Genomic DNA, 6,868 nt, shown 5'->3' with positions numbered 1-6,868 from the left:
TTGAGACCAACTTGGTCTTAAGTTCTGAAAAGTGTCATTTTATGGTTAATAATGGAATTTGGTGGGGTCATATAGTGTCGTCCAAGGATATTGAGGTCGATAAGGCAAATATTGATGTTATTTAGTCCTTTCCTTATCCTACTAATATGCATGAAGTGCGTTCCTTTTTAGGCCATCCAAGTTTTAACCGTAAGTTTATCAAGGATTTTTCCAAGATCTCTTCACCCTTGTGCAAGTTGCTGACGAAGGAGGTGACGTTCGAGCTTACCGATGAGTGCAAGCAAGCCTTTGACACTCTTAAAGATCACCTCACCTATGCACCCATTATCAAAGTGCCGGATTGTCTCTTTCATTTGAGATCATGTGCGACGCTAGCGAATATACGGTGGGGGCTGCTCTTGGTCAGAAAATTGGGTGAGCCATGCATGTGATCTACTACGCCTCAATGGCTTTGAATGGTGCCCAACTGAACTATTCCACCACCGAGAAAGAGCTTCTATCTGTGGTGTTTGACCTGGACAAATTTAGACAATACTTGTTGGGCACAAAGTGATCATCCACACCGACCATGCGGCACTTTCTTACCACATGACAAAGAAAGAATCCAAACCAAGACTCATTCGGTGGATTTTTCTGTTGAGAAAATTAGATGTGGAGATAAGAGAGAAGAAGGGGGTTGAGAACTCGGTTTCCGATCATCTTAGTCGGATTGCCCATGATAGAGGAGAGCAAGTGACAGATTTCCCTGATGAGTCGCTAAATCAAGTGGATGTATAGATACAACCGCGGTCGCGCCCCGTCATCACTCTTTCACGCGAGTTCTAAAGAACTACAACCGTGTTCACGGTCGCCTTGCCTCAGTCACGCCTCTGACACGGAGCTCCTTGCCTTCCGTACTCTAAAACCGTGGTACGCTCATTTGGTCAATTACTTGGTGCGAGAGGAGTTCCCTCCCAACATAACCAAAGCACAGAAGGATAAGATCAAGAGCAAAGCCAAGTTCTATGTGTGGGATGACCCATACCTTTGGAAGCATTGAGTTGATTAAGTAATCCGAAGATGTCTCCCGGATAATGAGGTACATTATGTCCTTATATTTTGTCATTCTCATGCATGTGGGGGTCATTTTGGACAAAATAAGACGACTAGATAAGTTCTAGACATCGGTTTATATTGACCAAACATCTTTCGAGATGCATACGCTTTTTTCAAAGCTTGTGACCGGTGTCAAAGGGTCGGGAAAATTACCCGAAAGAATGAAATGCCACAAACATCATTAATCTTTTGCAAGATTTTTGATGTTTGGCGGATTGATTTCATGGGACCTTTTCCCAACTCCTCATGGGAATATATATATATATATATTGCTTACTATGGACTATGTTTCCATGTGGGTGGAAGCAAAGGCCACCAAGACTGACGACTCTAAAGTAGTGTCAGTTTTTTTGAAAGAGAACATCTTCTCTCGTTTTGGGATCCCTAAGGCTCTTGTGAGTGATAGGGGAACTCATTTCTTTAATAGGACGGTGATTGCTCTTCTCAAGAAATATGGCGTTACCCACAGTGTCTCTACCACTTATCATCCACAAAGCAATGGGCAAGCTGAGGTGTCGAACTGGCAAATTAAAGGCGTCATAGAAAAGACGGTTTCCCCCAATAGGAAGGATTGGAGTCTTTGTCTTGACGATGCCTTATGGGCATATTGCACCTCCTACAAGACACCCATCCACATGTCTCCCCATCGAATAATGTTTGGGAAGGGCTTCCATCTTCTTGTTGAGCTAGAGCACAAAGCTTGGTGGGTGGTACAGAAGTACAACATGGAAATGAATGATGTGGGGGAGTTTCCAAAACTTCAAATCCATGAGTTGGAAGAAATACGAAGAGAAGAGTATGAGAACACACTTATCTATAAGTAGAAGACAAAGGCATGGCATGACAAGAACATTTTGAGAAAGGACTTCAAGGCTGGAGACAAGGTCCTTCTCTATAATTTTCTCCTTCAACTTTTACCAAGGAAGTTGCGATCAAGATGGAGTAGACCTTATGTATTGGCTCGTGTTTTTCCCCATGGAGCAGTAGAGCTTTACGACACGGATAACCACAACGTTTTCAAGGTGAATGGTCAAAGGTTAAAATCTTACCATGAAGGGTTCTCCAAGGAGGTTTTAGAGGAGTTGGCTCCAGAGGAGCTCGGGTCCGATAACTTTTTTTCCGGACCACGTCGAGCCACGACAATAACCAAGGCGCTGATCAGGAGGCAACCGAGATAATAGTTTCTTATCTTTTCTTGTTAGTTATTTAAAAAAAATAATAAAAAACACACGCACAAATTAAGTTGGCATGGTTGAAAAAAAAGAGGAGCCACAGAGTTACAACTGCGACCACATTCGCAACCATTTTCGGGTTTCCACATGTTTTCCAGAACACAGACCGCGATCGCGGTCTAGTGACGCGGTCGCGCCTTTTGGCACTGCGCGAATCGAATTAGATGGATGCAACTTTCTTTGCTCTTCATTCCTCTTTCACACATACAAACTCACTCTTAAAAGCTCTCTAACCCTCACTCTCTAGATCTCCATATCCATCTTCCTCAAGCCCCAATCTCCCTCCATCTTCATCCAATCCACATCCTAAACCTTCCATTTCCTTCCTCTCCTTCCCTAATTCCACATTCACCCAAATCCCTAAATCTACCCCAAACCCTAGATCCCCAAATCCCCACTTTCTTCCTCCAATCCACCAAATTCAAGCCTAATCCACCCCAATCTCACTAGAAATCACTATTAGAGGCCATCACCATCTCAAATCGAAGACGAAGCAAGGCGAAATCTGATGAATCGCTCGCGGACGTGACCACACCTCACCAGACCGCGACCGCGCTTTCCACTTGTGTTTTTCCGGAACTTTATCAATCGTGACCTCGCCCACGCCTCATAGTCTGTTGCGCTTGTCTTAACACGGTTTAAGGTATTTTTCTTGTGGTCCAGAGCTTTTTTCAAATTGGCGGTTTCCACTTCGCGTACTCTGCATTGTTGTGTTGATTTCTTGGTTGTTTGGAGCTTGGTTGGTTGGTTGTGTTACTTGATTTGTTACGATGACGAGTTACAACCGTGATCAGAAAAGATCTAAACCCTTCGGCTTAGAGGGTGAATTTCGGGACATCATGAGCCAAAAGGATATAGTAATGATTTTTTTTTTCCGATCATTGGACTCTAGAGCGCCTCAAGCTCCATCGCTTCACAAAGGCAATGTTCATTAATGGGGGTCTCCGACCTCTGGGACTTTGTTCACTGCAAGGAGAAGACCCAAGAGCTCATGACCCGAGAGTTCTTGGCTACCATGACCTTCCGTAGCAATGAGGATGGTATACTCGAGGGGATTCCATTCAAGTACAACGGGAGGAAATTTGTGATGTCGGCTGGTGAGATGAGGGAAGTGTTTGGGATCTCCGATGACCCATCTCCAGAGTGGGGTTCCGACACAGTTGAAGACTGTCCCGTTCTTTGGTGGACGATGGTTACAAGGACTATCCAAGGGGCGGATGGTGACACCTACAACTACATTATCAGTAACCCTGCCCTTCACCTTGCACACAAGGTCTTGGCAATGTGCTTCAGCGACCAAGGTGAGGTGAACAAGGTCCTGCAGACTGAATTGCAGTATTTATGGGTGATGGCCCCATAGTGTAACATGATTTTTGACTGGGCGGGTTTGTTCGTCCAGTGATGCGTATAGGCTCGGCGCCGGGCCACCGACAAGATTACCATGGGTGGAATGATCACCCTTTTAGTGGCGTGTCGGGTGGACATTCTCCATCCCGAGAGTGCGACAACCCCGGCTCTGCTGTACGTGGTGGACATGAGTACGACAATCACTGGATGCTTCAGAACCATGCCATGTACAAGATCCAGGGATGCTTTCAGTACCTATGTCCCTTTGGGAAGAACGAAGACCAAGTCATACATCTTCCCAAGCCCCTAGTTTATGGGCCATCGCCGACTTTTCTGTTGCCTCCGGATGACACCACGGGGGTGTAGACATAGAGCTCACCTTGGCAGCGCAAGATCCAATGCACTGAGGAGGCAGCACGGTGGGCAGGTCAGCAAGCATCACATGCACAGGGTTTCCACTAGGCGGCGGCTAGTCAGTCTGGTGCTCACTAGATGGCGGAGCCCTGGCAGGAGCGACTCTAGTCCGAGTTGGGCCAGATTAACTCCACCGTGTGTGTGTGTGTGTGTGTGTGTGGGTGGGTGGGGGGTTGTCTTAGCATATGGGTAGGTTGGAGTTGCACATCGGAGGGATTGATGAGCGGCAGCAGGGCGTCAAGGAGGAGCAGACGCAGTTCCGCCAGTACGTGGAGACTCGTTTTAACTATACGACGGGCCAGTGGGAGAATTTCTAAATCCACTATCCACCACCTCCATCATATCAGTGAGGTAAGTCTATTTTTTCCCCTTTCCCTATTTTTTGTGAGTCCTCTTTTACTGCATTGAGGACAATGCTCGTTTCAAGTATGGGGGAGGGAATTAGTATTTGCATTGCATGTAGGTTTTTTTTCTCCAAAGATTAATAATTGCATTAATCACAAGTGTCAACAATCATGCTTACAAGAGTCTTCTAGTCATAGAACGTCCCCTCCTACCCTTAGTTTTAAGACAAACAAGACATCTAAATTTACATATGTCAATAATCCTCCTAGCTTCAACTTCAAGATCTTCAACCTTCCCTTTGAAAATCACCTCATTCCTAAGGATCCAAGTATGATAAATGACATAGGAAAAGGCAATGAGTCGGATTTGGTAAACATTGTTGTGCTTCCTAGGAAAGGCACCAAACCGTCTCCACCAGTCCAGCAAGTTGTCCAACATTTCATGTAGGTTGTTTTAGAGTGTTTGTGCTTGTTTTCGTGTGTCGGTTATCGTATTCCCTACTTGATTTTTTTATGGATTCTTATAATGATGCATGTGCTTTGGATCTTTTTACTATGCTTTGATTGGTTATTTTGCAAGTGTGTTATGATGATGATATGATTTGTTAAACTTTAGACATTTACTTGAGTATGTGGACTTTGATTGGATTGCATTTGGACCGATACTCTACAATTGCTTAAGTCCTCATATATGTGTGTTTCTCCTTGTTTTTTGTCTGTAGAACTTGCTTCTAAATATCTTCCAAAACCGTATTTAGGGTTATTTTGCATGACATTTTTATGAGGCGTTAATTTATCACATATGAAATAAGAGCTGAAATGGTAAACTTCTAGCGCAGCAATCGTTTGAGTGTGCGATCTCCGTAGTGTGAAATATCACTCCAGATTCGAGTCTCCATGATTGTTGGATGGGCACGCGATATCCTTGGTGTGAAATATCACTCCGGGGTTGATCCTATATGGCCGCGTGAAAAAGTTTAATGAGTAGGCCCGGACCGTAAAACAGACTTGCCCTAAAAAATAAAATTGAATTAATGATATTGTGATACTTCTTGTACGTCTCTTGATAATGTTTTGCATCAAGGCTAGCGGCTTAGATTTAGATGTGGTTCAAGCCTATGAAGTTTGACATTCAAGGGTGAGATATGAATTTGAGTGACTTGCTGTTTACCATGTTGATATATAGAGTTAAGGAACATTTGTTTCCTTGTCATTGAAAGAAGCATGCTATAAAGGAAATATGTCTTTTGTTTAACTTATCATTGTTATCATTCATATGTCACTTGGATTGAAACAACCATTGCATATTATTAAGATTCACTGTGATGTACTTGCTTGGGATACATAAGGATCAAGTTTGGGGATGTCGATAGCATGCATTAGGTTTGATTAGTTCACATTTATTTTCCGTTTTAGTGTCTTTTTAGGATCAAAGTTTTTGTTTTGTTGAGTGCAGGTATTTGAGAGCTGAGGTGTTGATGATAGCCCCTGCTATCAAGTTCGCCCATACTCGCTGAGACCTTCCTTCATGGAGGACTTAGCAATTTTTTGCTTACTTGTGGACGAGCAATGTCTAAGTGTGGGGGAATCTGATAGGCACAATCCCATACGGCGCCAAGAGTGGGTATTAGGTGATTATAGGTGCTTTTTGGAAGCATTTAGTTGTTAAATGAATCACATGTACCATTCAACAAAGATCAAACCGCGGTCGCGTTCATCCGACCGCTGTTGCTCATGCGGTGTAACTCCCAAATCTGGAAGTCTTTGTAACCGCTTTCTCTTTTATGGGCTTTGAAGTAGTTTCGGTTTTTCCTTTTGGGAGGGGATTAAGAACAACTTTTTCTAGGGTTTTGACTCATTTTCTCATACTCTCTCATTTTCTCAGTATCATTTTCTCTCTAGAAACTTTTAGACTTTTTTTCTTGCAAAGATGATGAGGAACTAATCCTCTTGTTCAGTTTTCGGATTAAGGCTCTCAGATTTGGCTAGATTGTAAGATTCTGAACCCTTGCATTTTATTCAATATATAGTTGTTTTGATAATTTTTGTGCTTAAGCTTTGATTGATTTATGTTGTTCTAGAATAGCTAACTAGATCTATTGATGTTTATCATATTGCTAGAACTAGACAATTCAATTTGATAAGTCTTATTTTTTGGTAGCAAGCATAATTTGCATAAACTATTTCCGAGTGCATCTTGTGTAGATTTATCAAATTTGGGTCGAGTATCCAACGGTTTGTCTATGATATTGCATGAACCTATCTATTCTTGATCTTAATGCATTGTGTTATTGAATCTTGGGATTTTCTTGGTTATAGAGACAATAAGGGTTTCTAGGACTATATGGACTAGTTTCTTTTTTAGAACAAGGATTAGGACAACTAATTGAATATATGAACGTAGGGTATTAGGAATCTAGAATCATTTGCCTATCT

Source organism: Phyllobates terribilis, unplaced genomic scaffold (genome assembly GCF_046119375.1).
Source record: "Phyllobates terribilis strain yellow unplaced genomic scaffold, ASM4611937v1 Scaffold_5715__1_contigs__length_49698, whole genome shotgun sequence".
Taxonomy (NCBI): Eukaryota; Metazoa; Chordata; class Amphibia; order Anura; family Dendrobatidae; genus Phyllobates; species Phyllobates terribilis.
Note: the sequence above shows the minus strand (reverse complement) of the source record.